The sequence below is a fragment of the Bombus terrestris genome, chromosome 1, assembly GCF_910591885.1.
Source record: "Bombus terrestris chromosome 1, iyBomTerr1.2, whole genome shotgun sequence".
Lineage (NCBI taxonomy): Eukaryota > Metazoa > Arthropoda > Insecta > Hymenoptera > Apidae > Bombus > Bombus terrestris.
Genome location: NC_063269.1, coordinates 14,898,573 through 14,920,646, shown reverse-complemented (window position 1 = coordinate 14,920,646; position 22,074 = coordinate 14,898,573). Strand labels below are relative to the sequence as shown.

The 22,074-nt window shown below is 36.2% G+C and overlaps 1 protein-coding gene across 2 annotated transcripts in view; it reads right to left on the bottom strand.

Moving 5' to 3' along the window:
- Positions 1 to 22,074, bottom strand: part of LOC100648546 — a 396,941-nt gene that overhangs the window by 314,794 nt on the left and 60,073 nt on the right. The gene's annotated exons all lie outside the window — the stretch shown is intronic.

Below are 22,074 nucleotides of genomic sequence, written 5' to 3'. Positions count from 1 at the left end.
TACATTGTTAGTTGTTGCGATATTGTTATGGAATCACAATTTACCGAAATAGATTCTTATAAGACTTAATACACTGACATATTATTCGTATGATATTGTGATTTAAAACCAATAATCAAAAATCAAATTGCGAACATGAGGAGCGAGTATAATAATCAAAGTAACATTAAAACGAATCCTTTAATAATTTTGAATATCGGTATAGATATTAATATCTTCGTCTCAAAAGTTTCTCCCAAACATCGAAAACATCGCGTTCAAATACTTATCAAAGTCTGACAACTTTGCTCATATTCGAAAAGCTACACAGTTGGATTTTGAAATTAGAATTCCTGGTCGGACATCACGTACGGACTCCGTTTCCCGTTGATACAGCAATGCTAGGCAAGTTACAATTTCTGATCGGCTTATACGTCCACACCTGCACCCAGCACGACACCGATAGCGTCACGAGAATGCCATGCAATTGTCTCTCACCCTGTGGGTATAATCATCCCCCGTGGCGCGGTGAAATTTCAGATCTCCACGAGTCAATGATACACCTGCTGTTACGAATCGACCCATCGTCCTTGTTCTCGTTGTATTTCGTTTCGTCTTGGTTGCCACGCTATGAAACGGCATATAACTCGCGTTACAAACCCAGAAATTCATTTTAACAGGTGGAATATATCGATACCCTGGGTACACTTCATTTCCGACAATGCTCGTTTTATCGTCTTGAGATCTAGCGAACTTAACAGCTAACTTCGATCTGTCTCTATTACTGGAAACCGAGAATTTTAAAACCGATTGGTTTTAAATCCAACCGATCGATTGGCTCGAGTATTACCTGCGATTCAACGATGACCCTGTCCCGAGATAAAACTGTAGACTATATTAGGTTGTCCGAAAAATTTCTTTCGTTTTATAAGGAAATAGTGGATGCACAAAATTTTCCGTTTTATATTATTTTATCGAATTACGTACGATCCATTTTGTTTTATCGAGATAAAAATCACAACGTTTGACAAATTAGGTTTCATGTTTGTATACAGATGCGTTGTTGTAAAAGACGTGCCTGTAAAAGAAAGACACTTTTCGGACAACCTAATAGATACTCTACTTCGAGAGTTTCCCTTCAGATATGATCGTGTCCTATATGTGGCGGCACCCAGCAACAATGTATATCGCTGAAACGAAATGCCTAATGGGCCAACAATATCCCGCTTCCCTCGAATGTTCGAGAAGAAGGCGTGCGTGGCAACGGTCGCAGACGCCTAATAAAGGCGTGGATAATGAGGATATTGAGGGGTGACAAAAAGAAAAGAATTGAATCCGATCGACAGTCGAGTTTGAACCAGGAAGCGATAAGGTCAAATTGTAATCGCGCAGTGAGACGAACTAGCGAAACCGAGAGCGATACGCGACGTGATCAAAAGAAGACACTTGTCAATAAATATATTGTTGACCTAAACACCGAGTGATTATTTAACGCGCTACACTCAATATCACCTCATATATATGCACATACGTACGTATCATTTTCAACGTCTTTAGTTCTCTTTTCTCGATATCCTTCGATTATACCGACATTCTTGATGACAAACGTTGCAAATGTAGGTTAAATATATCCTGCCCATCATATTGAAAGCGGTAATTAAAAGCCTCGCGTTTTAACGCTAGAATTACTGATGAGTAGATTGGATTTGTATCAAAGGAAATTGAAATAAGAAATAAGCTTTCAGCCATATATTTCGTAGAAAATCCTTCATTCAAATTATGAATTGGTCATTGTGATCATTTTTTGTCTCTTATACTTTTATCCATTTCCCTTTTTCGCTCCTGTATCCTTTCTATAATTCTGTATGTTTATATCTGGCTTAGTGTGTTGGAGACATGAAAGAAGAGATTACTTTATGGGTCACGAGATCAACGAAAACTTTATGGGTCAAACTCAGAAAATACAGAATACAGACAGAAAGATTATTCGTGTTTAAACTTAAATGATTGGGAAGAATGTGTACGAGATTAAGTTAAAAATTAAAAGTCGACAATTAACCAAGAGTTAAAAACAGTGTTCAAAGAGAATCTAGGGTAACAGCTTCAACTTGGTGCCTAACCATTACTACATTACTATTATCAGATACGACTTTCCTTATTTTATTCAAAACTTCACGAGTCAAGACCACTGTACAGCTCAAACCTCCTACAATATCTATTATACTAAAGATCCATATCACGAATAGGACACACATCTTCAGCCTAATAAGCCAAACATCGTATCAATCAGACAGAAACATAACTCGACTAGCTCATAACTATTATACTTTGAGAATCTGGCGAACCATATTATTCAACTGTTCGTCCAAACCACGGTATTTCGAAAGCCAGGGTTTCCGGGAGAGCCGACTGTCCATCGGGCCAGCTACGTTACTGCGAATCAACGTCACAGACCAGGCCACGAGGAAGTTATCGATATTCGCAGGTGCGAGAGGATCGCTGATAATCCCTCGGCAAAGCTGCTTCATCCTGGATCACGAGGAAAATGCCATGGGCATCGAAGTCTGGAAATCCGTGCATTTACGTTTACACGAAGATGACCGGGCGCGTACCTGCGCGCGACACGAGAATGGCGGGCATAGACATTGCGAATTCCGCGGTGAACTGTCCTGGTCGAAGAGCGGTCCGTTCGTTTCCAAAGCACACCAATCACGCTGATGAACTCTAACACGACAGGCCACGCGTGTACAAGCGCGTATACATGCGAGCCACCTTGTCTATTCTTGGAAACTTTCTGCCTCCCTATTCGATTGCTCGTTGTCAATGACCGACACCGCTAATTGTCGTTGTTCCCCAAAAATCAATATGCACGTGATATCTACGCGATATCCACACACAAACAGGTTCGTTTACTAATTCTGCGAGTTCGCGTTTTCTTTCTCCTATCGTTCCTTTTTTTTATTTATTTTTTTTTTTGTTTCTTTTTTGTTTTTTATTCGTTGTTCTCTGTTAGACTAGTTACTCAACAATTGATCCGCTTTATCCTATTGCCGACCGCACGATTGTTTGCGTAACGTGCGCCACGAACTGATTCACTCGGCTCATATGGCATGGCTCGCGAAAAGAGATGTAACCGCGTAAAACTGCTGATCCGCGGAATTCCATTACCTTTTTCTACCATAACCTGCCACCCAGGCAGGCTTCCTCTTAATTCGAGCTATGCTTGAGTTTTGTATAAGGATATGATTACATTTCGATAATAAGATTTTGGGTTTCGGATAATTAGCGTTCTGACGAATAGAACATGCAAAGATCGTGATTCATAGATGAATAATTAGACTGGGAATTTCGATGCAGATTTCAATTTTCACGAATACAAGTAAAGAAATGAAATCTAAATTTGGTTCACCAATTACAAAATTGTAACGAATACTATTTTGAAGATTCTATACATTTTTTTAATATTATACGCATTCTATGCATTTTTGAGCCTTTAGATCTCGTATTATTGCATAAAAATTTGCACGTCGCTCACAAAAATTTATCTACATACCGAGCTCATCAGAATGCTAATTCCTCCGAATATACTAACAGATTGAAAACGATCATAAAATTTGTTTCCGTGAGATGAAACGATTCAGTTGCTTGTTCATTCAGCGATCGACTAAGCTGACTAAAGCGACGAAGTTAAACCGAGAATTACGGAAGAGTCTATGTAAAAAAACAGATATCGCGGGAAGATCAAACCAGAGTAAAGTAAGACGCTAGAAGAGGAAGGTATCTCGAGAGAGACTGCTTGTCTTGCAATTACTAGACTTTGACGTGTGCTTGCGAATACGAATAAAACCGCATCGTTAAGGGTCCAAATGGTTGATAATTGCTTGGGTTAGCAGCAAGCCAAGCTCAAATCGGTCGATTTTGGGGTTCTCCGCATCATTTGGCGACCCAAGGGAATTCCTTGACTCGTGTTTACTGCGGATACCTCTAATCGTGTTTGACATTTTCGCGCGCAGTTGCTGGGATCTCAAACTTTGTCGCTTCACTAGTTCTCCTTGTTGAATTTCCATTCTCGCTAAGTGGTAGAATGTTAATCGCCAAGACAGTTTGAGTTAAAACTTCTTCCGGCGTCAACATAAAAATACTTGTTAATTTGTTGCATTGAGTTCAATGTATTTTAGTTTTGGTCTTATGCCAGTCAATTGTATCTATTACATTCTTAAAGATAGAATATTTCTGTTTGTTAGAGAAACTGAAAGGAACACATTTAACGAAAAAAAGAAGAAAAGAATTTTCACCTACTGCGTTCATTGCAATTAACAATCTTTTACAAGTTTAGAATATTTCGAAGAACGTCATGAATTAAAATAGCTGTATAATTATATATAGCAAGTAATTTATATTTCCTTGAATAAATAATATTTTCCAACGCAGAATTTTTTTAACTAGTAATGTAAATAGTAATATAAAATTGGTACGATATTCAGTCTCTCAGAATCCAAATTAATCAACTCCATCTTTTGTAATTTCTCAATTTTATTACCAAAATACCTACATAATGATATTCAATTCTCATGAAACGAATTTATCATGAAAAAATGTCGTAATTAGCATAAAATTTCAAGATAAATTTTAAAAAGTATCCTAGTTTTCAATTTATACCGTTCATCAACGTGGCGTTCGAACGATTTCTGCATAACTGGCGTTACAATTAAAGCACGAAAAAATTTTCGAAATGGTCGGCTAACGATTCAATAATTTTCCTAGCGATAGAAAGAATGAAGAATGATCGAATAACAGAATGAAAAAAATTGTGCAGCGATGGTAATCAGTATACACATAAATTGATCCGCATGATAGGTTTCAGTGCCGTTAATTGCAAAATAGAATTCCGATAATTTCACGGAAGATCCTCGCCGCGAATCGCGTGATTCGTACGGACGTTCGATATTACGAGGCAATTTTTGTAGCGACTAGTAATAAGATCCAATAAGCCGTCGTGGTACTGCTTCGATATCCTATGCAATTTATTGAATTGGCGGAACGAGATTCCACGAAGGAACAGGGCGGTACTACTGATTTGCGAGAGCTTTCGCGTCTTCTTGATTCAGGTGCAACAATATCGATCGACCCGTTATCGACAATTCCAAGTGAAATATACGAATAATTCAACAGGGGTCGTTGAAACCTTTATTCACGCTGGATGCTGACGACGTTGTTAACGAGGATTCCTCAAATAAGATATTTCGCAGGGAATTTAATTTGAACTTTGAAATCTGCTAATTCTATGGATGTTTCCTCCAGATAAAAAAGTGGTACGGACCGTTGATTCTAAGAACAGATAACGAAGATTTTCATTTTTTGATCATCAGAAGCGTTTACAACGATGTATTTCTGGAAATTTCGATGATTTTTTATACGCTATGTGGATAAAGGGTTGTTCTTCCCTTGTATTGTGTATTTTTTCATATAATTTTATATCTCAGTTGTCGATAGTTGTAACGTTAATATATTTTAATTACCATTGACATATGTTGCGTCTCATGTTTCCATAATTATTGAAATTGTTGATGAAATTATTTGACGAAAATTATTTCAATACTGCCATTGATGTAACTGCTGCGTTTTTGCTTTCAATGACGCTCGAAAACAGAATGTACATTATGCTCCAGTATTATCTGACTGATATTGTTATTTAATTCGTTTAAATGATAATTAATAACCAAGCTAGGTGCAAACACTCCTAGAGGGGTCATTCTTAGAGAGAAAATTAAATTTTTCGTTCACGGAAAGTGCTAATTTTCTATTTTGTTGAAACGTTGTTTTGTCTTATCTTGGAAGACGATCGGAAGAGAGTAACAGTAATTAAAGGTAGTAAGAAATAAAATTTATTTCATGGTGTGGTATGAATATCGAAACGGTTGCACAGAAACGCGGAAATGCCGCGTTCCGACAAATTAACGTTACTAACACTATTATTGCGCCCAATGTACATTACCGATGAAATTATTGTCGGTACAGTATTGTCCAAACATTCGCATAATTAATTTCAACGACTACAAATGTTTAGACTCTCTATGGGCATACATAGTGTTTGTATTTTGTATTATGGACACAAAGAAGAATGAAATTCGAAATTGGCAAGATAACAAATAAAAGTCAACACAGTAAAATATTGACACACGATAAATTTGTCTGCTTCATCGGCCAGAGACGTTTTCGATAAATTTATTTACGAGTTACATTTTCATAAATTTCTTTATCTCAAACAGATGAATTCCCCAAAATATTGTTTACCATATTATCACCTTTCAATACTTTTCAATTTACGTTGCTGACGAGTAGACTGTAGATGTTTATGCAAATTTATATGCTTACGAATATTATTAAATAAATGGAATAAGATTTATTTCACCTACTATTATCACGAGTACCTAACTTCGAATATTTTACGTGTCTTTGCATACGATGCACACTTTACACATTTTTGCATCTTCAATCTAGTAATCGGTATAGCTTCTGTGAGTCTTATATGTATTAGGTTGTCCGAAAAAAGTCTTTCTTTTACAGACCCGTGTTTTACAACGATGCATCTTTATAGAAACATGAAATCTAATTTGTCGAACGTTGTGATCTTTATTTTGATAGAACAAAATGGACCATACGTAATTCGATAAAATAATATAAAACGGGAAATGTTGTGCACCCATTATTTCTTTATAAAACGAAAGAATCTTTTCGGACGACCTAATAGAAAGAGAAGCAACCATTAGTCGAGATATTAACTGTTATATTTAATAATAAGATAATAAATAAGTCTACCATGACAAACCGTAAGATTTTACGAATCGAAAAAATACCATAATGTAAAATACTCAATTGCAGCCAATTCAAAATTCAGTAGACAAGGAAATCCAATTATTAAGTTGAACTTTCTATAAAAATATTTCAGTCGAGCAATATGAGGGAAAAACGACGATACCGCGATCAAAATAAAACGATAACTCCATAGTGCACGCCATTTATTCCCTAATGTCCTAATCCATTTCTGATCGCAGCGATCGCGTATATGAAGTAACAGTATCGGAGAAATCCGCCATCATCGCTATGCCACTTTCCACTGATCTAAAAGTAACAGAGCATGCGATCATATCACAGCTGCTGCTGACAGCCTATACTCGACGAAGACGTTCGCCGCTGTCTTACTTTTCCCGTCAAGTATTGTACGATGGTTTGAAAATTACGTGAGCTTTTCTACATTAGCTCGCCGTTAAAGATATTCTTTATAAATCCATTCGCTCGACAATTTATCCTTCGTAATTGTGTGTAGATATACACAACTTTCGTGATACTTTTGTAAGATTGAGCTCAATGAAAATAATTTTCCTTTAAAAGCAAGTTGGAGTGATGCGCAGTGATAATGAGGAACATCTTAGAGGAGTTTAACATTTTACTCTAGTCTCGAATATATTCTGAAACAGTTTAATTCATTATATCACGTTTTAATTTTGTACATCCTTTTTTTTTTGCCTTTCAGGCAACACGCTTTCGACGTAATCCTCATAGCATACTATGGAATATATTATATATGTCTTTAGATTCTTTAGAATGAAAAATATGCGGTTGAGGAAAAAAGTATACGTTTAAAAAATTTAACTGTATACACACACGTATGTGTATATTATATATTAAAAATTCAATGTTTTTCCACTTTCCCCAAAGTTCAATTTTTAAAGCGTATACTTTTTGTTCGCCTTCGTGTTCTTTATTCTAAAGACTCTTTCACTTTATTTAAGCAAATTTACCCAAAACCTTGTGTAACCATTCACATCTTTTTTTATATTCTAATTTCAAGAATGCCACGCTTTTACACTTCTTCACCACTCTAAATTCAATTCTCGGGATAAACATTCACATTCAATTCCCATTTCTACACTATATTATTCAAAGAAACTCCTAAAACATAAATGTTTAACTTGGCTCTTTCCTTTCTTCTGTTTGCCCTCTTAGATTTTCATAAAATTTTCACTAAAACTTCACAGATCATCAAAAGATACGCATCTCATTTATCTCGCTCCATAATTCCCAAAATATACATAATCACGTGATTTTCATCCCCGATCTCATTCCCAGTGAAACGATAAGAAACCAAGATCGATCGTTGCTCCATAGGAAACCGTGGATCCAGCGATCCATATCACGAAAGCTTCTCTTTCATTGTACGTTCACAGAATCGTACGCTCCCTTCGTTTCAAGGAAACTTCCGGGATTCCTTTGATCAGTCGATCGATATCATGCAATACGCGCGACGCGACCGAGACGCTGACACACGGTATTTGCGTTTGGACGAAATAGAACGCTAATGGCTTTAACTTGCTCACAGCGTCGGCATCGAGCTGGAAATTCTCCACTGTCCGCCGTCCGCCTCGTCTCGCATCCTGCTTCCCTACACCAGGGAACTGGACTACTGGGACGCCCATTTCGTTGCTCGATTTAACGGAAACTGATTACCTGAACCAGATCGGCGACAATAAAACGGAAACCGCTCGCATGGAACGGTTAGAAAGATCCTGAAATTTATTGGACGCGATGCGTCTCGATACGGTTACGAATTTATAGCTGGTTCGGATGATACAGCTTTTTCACCGATTCGGTAATTTTGCCGAATCATTAACAATCGAAAGCAGCGGTCACACATTTCTGTGTTTTCGCTGCATGTTTAGCTCCCAAACAACGACGAATCGTTCGTTCGCCGACAATTGTTTGTTTCTGTACATAGTAGCATATACTTACATACGTTTCATATGCATGATTTTGTCGATGTATAAGGTGATTCGGAAAAATTATTGAGACGGTCAAAAAACTGTATCCTCTGAACTGGCTGTTACCTATTCATGCATATCTATCTAGTGGGTTGGCAACTAAGTGATTGCGGATTTTATCAATACCATCTAATGTCAAAATATGTATATTATAAATAATGACAAAATATCTAGTGGATTGGCAACTAAGTGATTGCGAGTTTTGTCAATATCACCTAATGACAAAATCCGCAATCACATAGTTGCCAACTCAATAGTACAGTAAGTTTAAGCCTCTTTCATTTCATGGATTGCATGAACTATCAACATTCTGAGGCAGAGCAAAAAATATATTCGGCTCATAACAGAGCACATCGATTTACTTACGGAGCACTCACGCCGGACGGCTATTGTCGTTTTTAGGTGACAAACTAAGGGAAAAGAGGTCACTGACCCTGATTAAATAATCAGATATTGCCAGCAGATATTGTCAAATGTTTTCAAAATTCTTGTGGCACGTCGGTTGAAAATCGCGGTTCTAGTGGAACGAACTCCTTGTTTAACGTTGTTCAGTTCCAATTTAGATTTATTGCCCTTGCAATGAATAAGAATATGTAGATATTTTTTGGAAAGTAGAAACGTAGGTATTTATATATGAGCTTCTGAAAAGCTAAACTGCTCAACTCCATTCTTTATGAAATTCTCAATTTATTACCACGGTACATTATGTAATATTCATGTACGTAACCATGTATGTAATATTGATTATGTAATATGTGTTATTAAATAGGTTTTGGAGTTTGATATTTAATTGATTCACACAGATTCAGTTTTTATATTCTGTATTTCACCACCATGTACAGTATTAGAACACACTGATAATAATTAACACGTGGCGGACGCCAAAAACAAAAGAGCGTTGTTAGAAATCGTACCAACTTTGCATGTAGGAACTAGTGATCACACCAACTTAATATTTTTCTCAATAATATGTACAGAGTAATATTCAACATTCTATACAACGAAAAACGTTTATGTTATAACAATTTATGTTATATTTCTGATAGCAAATGAATTCATAGAATGCAGGAATAGGCTTGGATACACGTAGTAAGAATGTGTGTTGTGAAGTCTTTGAAAATATGATATATTGGGTTGGCAACTATATGATTGAGGATTTTGTCATTAGGTGGTATTGACAAAATCTGCAATCACTTAGTTGCCATCCCAATAATTGAAAAGTGAAAGAATTTTATCAAAATTGCTAAAGAACTGGAGGAAGGTGAATTGATGTAAAGTTCCAAAGAGGCAGAACTTGAGTGACTCGTGTCGAACGAGACACATTGTTACATATACATTCCAAATCGCTTTTACTTTTCATTGTGAAATATAATTTTATTTATTTTTCACTTTATTCTACAGTCAACGAGTAAAAATCTACTTACAGCCAAACATTCTTATATTATCTCTGACATACTCAATTGGCAGTCATTGAATTGAATTGAACGCCAAGCAATCAATCACACAGAAGATCGTTTCAGTCAACGTCAGTATATAGACTCAATTTCCCGCGATGCAATTGGCGCTTGGAACAAACGAGGAACCTTCCAAGAGTAACTTTGAACTAAGGCAAAAGCAGCGCGTCTCCTAAATAGTTAGCTGGATCATGTTCGATCGACGAGTCCACGTCGAAGACTAAGCGGTTCAAAGGAAACTGACCGAACTAGTTTCAAACGGAAAACCAATCAGATAAACAAGGAGGAAGTGGTTAGAGAAGAACAGTGTGGCTAGGAGGTATTGCTGGACAATAAAGTGACTGGATGGTTTAAAAAGTAGAGAACACTTGGGTGGTCAGATATCGGATAATTCTTATAAATGATGAATAGATTTTTTATATACGTGGTTTACAAAAATGGTAGAGAATTTGCTATTAGAGAATTTATAAGATTAGGGTTTTTTCAGAATTTTTTCTGATTTAGAAAACCGTCGATATTACTATTATTGGACAACCCCTATAAGATGTAAAGTCTTTTGCTGGTTTTTATTTGCCGGAATTCGCCGGAGAAGTTTCTAATTTAGTAAAGTACTATAGATAATGATTAAAATGTTTATGCTTTAGATGAATGGTAAGAGGTTTAGTATGTTTCACTGATCCAAAAATTACACAAAGCGAAGTTGATATTTCACTTCAGAAACAATTGATACCTCAGTCAACTTCGAAGTAACTTGACAACATTTCAGAGAAAGTTAAACCAACACGGGTCTTGATGCTGTTTGTAAATCATCAAGAAATTAATGAAGACTCAAGGAACATATTTAGAGAAGTCAACTTGTTAAGTAAAGTAATCGTCGAGGTAGAAACATGTCTGTTGATTCTACGTCTTTCTCTTGAAGACCAGCTTTTTCATTTCTCGTAATGTAAAAGTTCGCGACAATTTTGATTTCAGCGACGAAGCAACATCATGGTGAGTACGATGTGATCATTCTTCTTTTCGACAGGTTCTTCTATTCACTCGAGAAGAAACCTCCAAATGTTTTCTCTCGAAGTCATTTTCTTGTCTGCTTGAATAGTGAACGATTTCTTCTCGTGCCATGCAAATCCAGCTTTCTGTTTCCAAAATCTTGGCGTACAAGATAAATCAAGATTATCAGTCGTTAATACATATCTGGAATTGTTTCTTTCTTTTTGAAATATATACTTTTCGCTTAAAATTTTCTGAATATTTGTTTCTACTTTTACATGATGCGATTTATTAGTAAAGATAAAGATTATCTATTGACAAATAATTGATTGTCATTAACCTATACTACAAATCGACTAAATTGACCGGTTATTTACGAGTTGCAACACATGTAATCTCATTCAAAGGTTCATGATATAACCACTGTATTTCTTCCAAATTTAACAAAATTAGAAACGACACTAATAAAAAATATTGGTAGATTTAAAAATCGTGCAATTCGCTACAGATTTCGATTACACTACGATATTCTTTAATTGCTCCCAAATCTACGTTTTCAAACTTGATTGAATCCCACCATAACAAATATTCGATTCCATATAATATATAACTTCACGAGCCACCAAGAGAACTGCCCAATCTGTAGAAACTGAAACGAGTATCCAGCGAGTAAGATGGGAAACGTACGTTTCCTGGTTGAGCCAGCCATCAAGTCGGATGATAAATCTATACAGGAACAAGGGCGACACGGCCATTATTGGCGTCGAAAGAACGCCGGCTGGTTCGATCGGCCTTTTTGGACGCTTTTCAATTCTCTCCTTCTTTTTCTCTCCGCCGTGCGGCGGAAAACGAAGTGGACCGGGATACGAGAAGGAATTGGTCACGAACTGTGACTAGCCCCTCTTTTCTTTTATTTTTTTCATTTCCTGTTGTTTTCTCTGGGACGATCAATCGTAACGTAACAGCGACCTGGTCGCGCAATACTCTCGAGTGCCGTTAACCTGTTAAATTTCTTCCTTTTTTAGTCGACTAGAAAAACGATGCACCAGAAGTGACGTACGAAATCTAAAAAAAAAAAAAAAAATTAAGATAAAAACAGAAAGAAGAAAACAAGGAAAGAAGTTTCGAGTTGAAGTCGATACACAGGGCCAAAGTGCTTCAGACTCGCCTAGCTTCGACTCGTGGAAAAAGTCTCCGCAGCTGAAGACGCATGAAAGTTCACCGGCCGCTTTTTCTCCGTGTTTCCGCGTCGAGAAATTCGCCTCGCGGCGAGATACGAGAGAAAAATGACGCAGAATGTTCATCTGGACCAGGTCCTCTTTCCTTTCCTTTCTTTTATCTTCCGTCTTTTTTTCTTTCTTCTTTCTTTCTTTCTTTACAGGGAAACGCCATTACGCCTAGGATTTCCATGGAGGTTAAGATCCACGAAACATCAGGGGTATTTTCCTCTCTCTTGCGACTCTCTACCCGGGTTACCTCACGCAGCTTTATTACTCGAAATATTCCTTGTGTTTCTCGAGCGTAAAAACACTTTTCCTTAGGTTAGTGTACGTTTTCAACGCTCCTGTCACGGAAATATGTTCGCTTTACGATGGGATATTATACCTCGTGAAACAGAATATCGTATTCCATTTATGGATAGGTCAATATGCTTCGTAGTTAACAATATAACGAAAATATTTCGGCAACGAAAATATTTCGTACGATGTAGAAGAACACTTCGCGTATTTTTACGCGAGCATCGTTCGTGAATAATTGCAAATAAATACATAAAAAGGGATTTATCATAAAACGAGTATCGTAGAATAATAACGAAACCTAATTTAACCAATTTATTATAATACATAAATTTATGTAATTTGTTAAAGCAAATTACGTCTTTTAGTACGATGATTGTCATGCAGATTTTATTCTATACATATATTTTATTCTGGGAGACGCAATAAACTGAAATATACTATACTATAACATTTAATTTTTGCAAAATATTATACGTATTGTATTTGCGCACTTTTTTCTGATAATGTTATCTAAATCATTCATATTGTTAGAAATTTATCATATTTTAATTATTCTAAAAAACTTGATAACATGAATCACTGATGGCTACCGTTGCAGTTGTTACAGAGCCATAAATTAGCGATAGAAAAACCAAGGGGATCTAACAAACATCCCGCAGGTCATCGAAACAACAACGTAGAGAGCGTTCCAATATCAGAAAACAGTAACAGCATGGCCAACTCTGACCTGGGCCCGGCGACAGCCCCGACGACACTCCCTCCATAGGAGCCAAACCCATAGTATATAAACTTCCCTAAAATCAGATCTCAACATTCTCTGTTATAATTCTGAGCCGACACTCTGTTGGATTCATACAATAAATTTTACTACCAAATATATCTAAAGTTCAATTCTTTACCTTATTTATGAAACGTTCGAACTGCAACGCGAGGAAACGACCAGTGATTTTCTTAATTTTCCCACTCCACGTGTCTCCGACGTGACACTGTACTGACGCGCGCAGTTGGGAAAATATATACGTTGAACGTTTGCGTTATTTATTGTCGAGGATTGTATTAATTTCATCAATATTTAGTTCATCTCTGTCACTATTACTAGAAATATTGAAACGCCTGAGCCGATTTATTGTTGAACGGAGTTCATTTCCATTGTCTGAAGCACTGTCGTCGTCTTCTATCTTGTCAGGTTCAAAATAATGTTCATCATTGGTACTAATCAGTCACTATCGAACATGTTCTTTCTGGAATTTTTAGGTATCGTGTATAAAGTATTATAAAAAAAAATATAAAACATATAGAAAGCTTTCTGATTCATCTGATAGTGCCATTGAAAGATTGAAATTCGTTCTGACTCGATCATCATCCTGCATCGCGAGTTTATGTTAAACGAAAGATAAGATCTCCAAAGATGTATAATTTTCATAACATAATACTGTTTACTTTATTGTTATTGAGATATGTATAATTTTATGTGCTGGACTAGATTGACCGCGTAGTAGTGATACATGTTTGTGAATATGAGTGTGTGGAAGTATGTGTGTGCGCGGCGCCTTGAAAACAAAGGAATGTAAACTATTCAGTTAATAGTCTATGGTATATATTCTAAAAATAGGTTAATAGTCTATATAAAATTAAAAATTAAAATTAATAAATATTATGGTTAATAAAAAGTAAGAAAAAATGAATAATAAACTTAAAAATAATAAAAAACTAATAAAAATTATGGTTAATAGTCTAAAAATAGGTATGGAAGAAGATGAGACGCGTGCAAGTGTGTATCGATGAATATCTTTGAAATTGTTTATCAAATAAATATATAACTATTCTAATATAAATTCTAAGTGTAAATTTAGTGTTCCTATACCATTATTTCGGCAATTAAGGTCCAAAATTCTCAACAACTATATCTATGCGTAAATAGGCATAAGATTATCGCTCAGAAAAATAGACATACACCAGCCACTTCAAAATAACTGTCCGGAACTATGAGCAGATTCGGGCCGATATTGTTGACACGCGTCCGCAAAGGATTAATTCTGAAAATACTATAATATACATACTATTCAGAATATTAAATATACACGTTAGCAATTTATGTGACATATACTTCAAGAAATTAACTGTGATAATTATTAAAAAGGAATTCAAACGATTATAGAGAAATTATCGACAAAAAAGTTTCATCCTGAAAGCCTACAAGAAGGGCGAGGGGGCGAAGTAATTTCGCGAAACCTAACCACGGAGACGGGGTAAAATTCGCAAGAAGCCGAACAACGAGAAACATACGAGTTTCGTAGTTTAACTGGCTAAAACTGAAAAGAAACACTTCATCACCGCAGAACAGGTTAAGCTATCGCGACGAGTCGCTAACTTCGATATTATCGCGCGACGAAAAAAAAGATTACAAAGATCTTTGAGAGGCAGAAAGTAATAGGTTGTCCGAAAAGTTTATTTCGTTTCATGAGAAAATAATAGACGCACAACGTTTTTTATTTTATATTATTTTGTCGAATTATTGTTCTGTTGAGATAAACACCGCGACATTTCACAGATTTGGTTTCACGTTTGTATGAAGGTGCACTGTTGTAAAAAACACGTTTGCGAAAGAAAGGCATTTTTCGGACAACCTAATAAATAGACCTTCAAACGTGTTCAATCAATTCTATAATATATGAGCTAACCAACTTTAACGGTTTCTGGATAATACAACGCTAATGATGTATTCTTCTATTAAAATCTTGTAATCTTTCAGAAAACAGAGTTGATCAGTTTCACTTCTAAATGGCTTTTTTCTAACAATTTCGAAACAATTGAACATCGATTACGTACTCCTTTATGAAATATAAGAAATTTTCAGAAAAAGAAGTTTCTGAATAATTAAATGCTAATCGTGTATTGTCGTATTAAAATCACGATATTTTCAATAAATAAAATTGATCAGTTTGCTTCCTTAATGGGTCATATAATAGTTAGTACATTCTTGTACATAACAGAGAAAATCGATTAACAGATGTACACGTTAAAAATCTTTCAAAGCCCAAATGCTAATTAATTGACAGCTAATGAGTTTATCTTCAACTAGTTTCACTCTACAATACTTCATTATACAGGTAAGAGTGACCGAAATGTTTCCAAATTATGTATATTGTCGGCTGTGAGATTGAAAATGATGCGTATGTTGTTATCGTAATTACGCTGAAGAACTCTTATGTAGAAGATTGATATTACATGGACCAAAATCAGGGATTCATCAGTGAGAATAACCATAAATATTAGTGTAATAACTGCTGTAACCTTGCATGTAACAGGGAAAATTTCAACAATTTCAAATAAAATTACAGTGAGGGTAAATGATTCGTAGCTAGTGATCAGACTCAACCATAAAGCAGTCCACACCTTTCTTTCTAGCACATAACAATCAGAACTTTAAATGACAAGTACCACTACAATAATCAAGTTTATGTTCATTCAACTGCATTCTCTGATATATCGTATAAACAAAAACACGAGAATCATTCAAGGCTCGTATTTTTTATCTATTTCAGCCGGAACATGTAGAGACACAGCAGATTACAGTTTCTTCCCGAGGAAAAGTAGCAACTCTGCCGTCATATAAAAAAAGATTCATTCAGTTTTCGTAATTCCTGCTAGATGAAATTCTAAACAAAAGTATACGAAGCCTCGTTGCATGACGATATTATTCTATAGACCGTGCAAATAAGTCAGTTGAAGATACTGGAGCGTAACGTTTTTATTTACAGTGAGGAACAAGGGAGCAGTGGGTACGAAACTCACCCTTTCGTAAAACTCCCTTCTTTCGTCTTTATCAAATAGCACCTTTGACGAAGAACATTTTGCATCGCGAAGAGTTTTTAAAGGTACGCCCTAAATTATTTCTGATCGTTTGCCGTGCAACAAACTCTGTTTCATTTTTCCATATTTTCAGATGCCTATCATTCAATTCTACCGTATGTCCATTAACCCATGGGCCAACGAAACTAAATTATTATGAACTCCAAAAAAAATTGGTCCTTTGTGCATTTTTCGACTTTATCAAGTTCCATCCTTAACTAAAAACGCTTCGAACCATGACAAATTTTCGAAACACACTCTCTACACTATTATTTCTAACAATATTTCGTAGAGCTAACTCTGTTCTGCTCTTCTATACTTCCAGATGCCTTTCATTCCCCTATGTCATGCGTTCACCTCCCCATGGACCAACGAAACTAAATTACGTACTCTTCAGAATGTTCACCAGAACTGCGTTCTGCAGAAACTTTCCCATTTTAAATAAGAATAAATTTCCCATTTCGGAGAGCAGCTAAAAGTGTTCGATCGAACGTGGAAGTTACATGATGGATCGAAAGCTCGAAGGGACCAGGATTTCAAACTCTAAAAATATCGTGCGGACACCAGGCACCTTTTTACGACCCTCCCCGCAAGAATATAGCACTTTCTATCGGTTCAACTCGGCTACTTACCCTCGAGTTCAACTTTATTTTCACGTTTGTTCTTCTTCTACGCTACTGATACAACCTATATAAAACGGCTACTAGATTACTAGACCGAGTATAACCAGACCGGTCAGACTCGTGTAAAACTCGGTTCACTTTATCACCCAGTCACTTCGAGTACATACAACGGGGCTTCCGAACCCTCGGGCAACGACGTCGCGAGAATCAACTCGAATATTCCTCCTTCGTTGTCAGCTTGGATTCCTTCCGTTCAGCATATACTCGATTATAGATGGCAACGCGTTGAATCTCAATCGCGTGAAACTTGGACGTATATCACGTTGACGGCTGTTCGTTGAACGTGTCTCGTGTACGGAAATTTCACTCGATGACATTTAACAATCGAATAGCATAATTGAGAGTGGCCACTCGCTACGTCTTCACAATATGGATTATTCTATTTGGTGATATAGTTTTGGAAGGGTTGAAGTAAGGATGTGGATTGCGGGTAAGAATTCTGATTGTGATGGATTGGTATCGAGTATACGAAATTAATTGGTCTTTCGGAATGGCTGATTGTTTCGATACTCAGTTGGTTACATTGGAGATTCGATAAATTTTCAGGAGATTAAGGCATTATTTGTTTAAGTTGGATAGTTCATTTATACGGAAATGGAGATTAGAGGGTGATTTGCGTTTTCTAAGGAGATTTTCTAGTAATCAGAGAGTTGTAAAGAAATGTTTGAACGATTGGATCTCAAATGTTAGCAATGCATGGAAAGATGCAGCGGTCAATGTAATTAAACGTGCTCTCCGTACGAAACTCGAGTAGATGCGTGTTCGAGTTAACTTTGTATGGAGTTAGTGATCATAGAGAGCGAAAGTTTCGAATTGTTAAATTCTTCTGCGTCGTCAAGTTGTATATAATACTGTATTGAATTGAATTCAACAATTATTTCACTAAATTTACTTATCAAATAATACATCAACGATCAAACAACATTACCTGTGTAGAAATAATCCAATAAAACTCTTATACATAAAAATATTCAAATTTCCGTACCAGCTTCTCCGAATATGTATGTACACATATATGTGTACTTCGCTCCAAAAAACTGAAACGTATTTACAATTCCAACAGCAATTAATTTGCATGATAACAGGGTTAGAAAATTCTGGTTTCACGATACTAGAAAGAGAAGGCCATTTATTCAAGTCAAAATTTTGAGTTTACGGCAAAACGAAGAGACGAGACCTGTGGAACAGGAAACGAGCTTCCAGCAAGAATTCCGTGGCGCGACCTCCTTCGGTCCAGGTACTTATTAGCAATTCCGCGATAAGACACGAAACGTTTCTCATGGAGAAACAAGAAGCGTCCTCCGAGCGAGGGGATATTGTTTCAAATATCAAAACAAAGTTTCGAGAAGGTAAGGGCTTGGTGGCAAAGGCAGGAGAGATAGTCACCTCGAGTCCGGATGAACGACGAGACTCATGGGAAATCTTATGGTATGCGAAACCCGAATGTAGCTGGATACATCGAGGTCGTCTTAAACTTCCGGTGCTCACACTCTTATCGGCCGTTTGCGTCGAATTTAATCGCCCGATAAAACACGCTACCGCCACCTGACTTACGAATATTAGTGGCAGAATGTTCGCGCGAAACTCGCGAGATCCTATGCAAGAAAGTTTCAACGCGTCCACCAAGAAATGAGTTGAATTTCATCATGAAATTTTCATTGCTATGGACTCCAGGATATTGGAACATTTCGATTATACCAAGAGATATTTACAGGAATTAAGAACCTGGATTGCACGATGAATATAAGTTTCCAATCTGTATGCAAAATGTGACAATTGACAGAAGAATTCTATTTTATTTCTATGTACATATTATATGTACATATACAGAGTGGTTGGTAACTGGTGGTACAAGCGGAAAGGGGGTGATTCTACGCGAAGAAAGAAGTCGAAAATATAGAATAAACATTTTTCGTTTGAGGCTTTGTTTTCGAGAAAATCGACTTAGAAAGTGTTCATAGTATTTAATTAGAAGAGCAGAAGTATGTGTTCGGCAGAATGGACAACATTTCCAGCAATTTTTGTAATAATAAACTTTATGATTACTTCATATTATTTCATTATGTATTCCTAATTTTCCGTTACGGCAAAAACAAACTTAAACTGCGATAATATCTATCGAGACAACGATCTACAGTGAGATCCGTTATAACGAGATGTGATAAAGTGCACGCGTACCGAGCGAAAATTCAAAGTCGATTTTCTCGAAAACAAAGCCTCAAACGAAAAATTTGTATTCTATATTTTCGACTTATTTTTTCGCGTAGAATCACCCCCTTTCCGCTTGTACCACCAGTTACCAACCACCCTGTATATATGTCGAAATCTCATTAGGGTTAGGGGCGTGTAACGAATTTTCATTTGGATTAGACATTGTTGTTATGAAGTAGAGAAGATATTTACTAGTACAAATAGGATTATTACAGAATTTGACAAGTAACCGTGGTAATTAGATGCTCGAGATGCTAATGGCAATGATCTCCACGGTCAACGGGGTAGCAAATGTGCTTTCTTCCAAAATCCAAGTCGAACTGAACTCACTGATCCACAATTCAAGTGTAACTCAACTTACTCGTCCACAAGTAGAACTCAACTTACTTGCCCAAGCCTATTGTCCTAAATCACATAATCGAATTAAATCATAAACAACTACTTCTAAGTTTTATTATTTAAGTACAGCTATAATGAAAAATCTAGATTAAAGTATTGGGGGTCTTCCTAAAAATTCCAAAAGAAAGGCCCCGACATATATATTGTCCTGACTAAAGTTTCTTGTATTTATTTATAAGAATAAATATATGATATAATATTAAACTAAATTTAAAGATATGGTATATATAAAAAAGTTATCATATATCATACTATAATTTGATATTTTCGTATCATTTTGAAAATTTCGTATCTGTCATAATGAAACTACATCGCAATAACGATTTAGTTCAGACAATCAACTTGTTCAAGATATGCACACTTTCTTAGAAGGGAACAATTCGTAATAGCTGGGCATCTGTCCGGCATTAATTTGACGGTCTCAAAAGCAATTTGCTGCCTTGTCACCGAAGACGAATGTTACAGACGACACGGACCACGTTTCTCCCGCGTCTCGAGTACTCGGCGTGTTCTCCGTTCCTCCTTCCAAGGATTGAGCTCACTCGATTTCGCGCTAATAAATCGACAACGCTATTGCGTTGGCAGATCGCTCAAATTCTTCGCATGCTTAGATCATCAAGACCGAATATCCTAGATAATTTCGTAATGGAGCTGAACAAATTAATACGTTTCAATTGAATAGTATTGTAGAAAGCTTATATAGCAGCCAGGTTTTTGAATAAAATGAATGTACAGTACATTTTTGTATTTGAGACAGTGTCACGCTAATCCAACTCTATTTCTTTTAAAATTAGTCTTTATAGATATACATTATCCTCTTGCTTTTCTTTTATTTTCTCAGAATAGTAAAGGCTTTGTCTGACACTGTTTTTAATCCTGTAGTATTTACCCCTTTCCCTTTTACTTGTTCTCTCATTTCCCTTTTTTGTCCTTTCTGCCTTTTTATTTATTCCATGTCTTTCTCTTTCTTCCCTCCTTTGTCCTCTCAGTATAGTATCTTTTCTTTCTCCTTTGCTTTTTGTAATATGATCCAAATTATTTGGCTTCTCATAAGCCAAATTTTGATCCATTCCATCTTTTATCAATTTCCCAATTTTATTACACAGATACACGATTAATGTTCAATTCTTCAAAAATAAATTACTTACTTTCACCAATTTATTCCATCAATATATTCATAAGAAGATGAAATAAAATTGCAAATTCCAAAATAAATTTAACACATTTTTGTTCTGCGTTACGATTTTCTGATCGATGATGCTGGAATTGATCAATGTGGCTTCTGAACAGCTTATTTTAATATTCTCTTATTTTAATATTATTTTAATATTCTCTCTCTCTTCCTATAAACTTTATTAAAAAAAAACATAATACATATGAACGCCAAGCACTTATTAAATGATATCAAATCTTACCTGAAAAATGAACTTTACATCGATAAATCTCACCACATAAACGCCTACAATAATTCGATCCAGGTAACAACAAACAGAAAAAGCCATCAGAGGAGGTGTTACATTTAGCCACGTTAATAATAAACAAGCCATTAATATACGTTATGCAAGCAGGGCTATTTCGCGCGACATCGTTACCAGCGTTGCTCGTGAATATCAAACTTGACAAGTGAGATGATCGATAGACCGTCAATCACCTACGGAAGTATTGAAAGCATCCTCTCGACGAGGAGAGAGGTGGAAAGAAGTGGTTGATCATTCTTTCGACGATTATTTACGATGGCAGTCGAGCGAAAGAGTAACCGAGATCGAAATAGAGAGAGAGAGAGAGAGAGAGCCTGGACGAGGGTTAATCTGAGACTCCGGCAGAGATTAATTGTTCTCCTGGAATCCGAGCAATGATCCGTTTCGTTTACGTGAAATAGCGTCGATTAACCGCCGACAATTATGATTATATGACCGAGCCGATTGGCGGCGCAACGTGGCGTTCTAAGTGGAACAAACACGATACGCTCTCGATTTTCAATCAAGATAAGCAACAAGAGTTGAATGAAGTTCCAGACGACTCGGTTTATATTACTAAAAATCGTAAACCCATAACATCGCCTTTTGACGAGTGAAAACATTTAATATGAGATGATTATTGAGGATATGATATATATCTTTCGATAAAATTCATGATTGAATTTGTAGTAATAAAATAATAAATTTAAACT